Source organism: Condylura cristata, unplaced genomic scaffold, assembly GCF_000260355.1.
Source record: "Condylura cristata isolate star-nosed mole 26May11 unplaced genomic scaffold, ConCri1.0 scaffold00114, whole genome shotgun sequence".
Taxonomy (NCBI): domain Eukaryota; kingdom Metazoa; phylum Chordata; class Mammalia; order Eulipotyphla; family Talpidae; genus Condylura; species Condylura cristata.
In genome coordinates, this window is record NW_004567215.1 from 71,523 (window position 1) to 72,761 (window position 1,239).

The 1,239-nt window shown below is 38.3% G+C and overlaps 1 pseudogene; it reads left to right on the forward strand.

Moving 5' to 3' along the window:
• The first annotated feature begins 616 nt into the window (after positions 1-616).
• Positions 617-1,239, forward strand: part of LOC101636490 — a 9,384-nt pseudogene continuing 8,761 nt past the window's right edge.

The window sequence follows — 1,239 nt, forward strand, 5'->3', positions numbered from 1 at the left end:
AAGTACACTGCTGAGGGGAGGTCAGGAGGATCTAAATAGTGCTGCAATGTGCCATGTGGGTCACCTCTGGGGCGGCAATCAAACTCATGCTGACGTGGATTTAGCTTCTGAGTGCTGGGCTTTAACTAACTACTCCACAAGGGAGGGCCCTGTTGGCTTATTTTATTAGGCATAATGCCCTATAATTCCATTGATATTATTGCAAAAGGCAGATTTTCAACTTTTCTACAGTTGAATAGTGTTCCGTCCAATAGGCTTAATTAGCAGTACCAACTGACAATTCATTTACTGTCATACATAACTACAGCAATAACTATAGAGCAATAATGGCCAAAAGAAAGTTATTTAATTTTTGAAAAGGTTCATGTAATATGTAATTCCAGAATTTACTTACTTTCTATAGAAGTCATTACTATAATTTTATTAATTTGAAGTGTGTCATCGTGTTTCTTTTGCTAACAGGAGAGTGAATCTACCACATGAGCAAATAAATGGAGTCAACCACTCTGTGGTGTCTGAGTTTGTGTTCTTGGGACTGTCCAATTCCTGCAAGGTCAACTGCTTTTTTTTGGTTTCATTTTTTTGCTTTTCTTGTTTGTACTATGTGTCTAGTATTATGGGAAAATTCCTTATAGTTATCACTGTGACCTCTGACCTTTATTTACATTTACCCATATGTATTCTTTTAGCCAATCTCTCTATCATTGTTTTGGTATTTTGCTCCATTGCAGCACCCATGATGATTTGTGATCTTTTCAGGAAGAAGAAAGCCATTTCCTTTGGGGGCTGTCTATCTCAGATCTTTAGTCATGCTGTCAGAGGTGTTGAGATGGTGGTTCTCATCACCATGGCCTTTGACAGCTAGTAGCCATATGTAAGCCCCTCCATTATCTGGCTATCATGAACCCACAAATGTGCATTTTGATTTTGGTGCTGCCTGATCCATTGGTCTCATCCACTCATTGGCTCAACAGGATTGTGTGGATAATGTGATCTTCTGTGACCCAAATGTATTAGACAGCATTTAATGTGATATGCCCTGGCTCATTAAACTTGCTTATACAGATACCTAAACAGTGGAGTACATGATCACTAATGGTGGGTTCATTTCCTTGGGTGCATTTTTTTTACTCATCCTGTCCCATATTTTCAGGCAGTTTATCCAGATCCTTTTCACTCTGACTGCTCATATAATTGTGGTGGTTTTATTCTTTGGTCCATTGATTTTTTTTTTTTTTT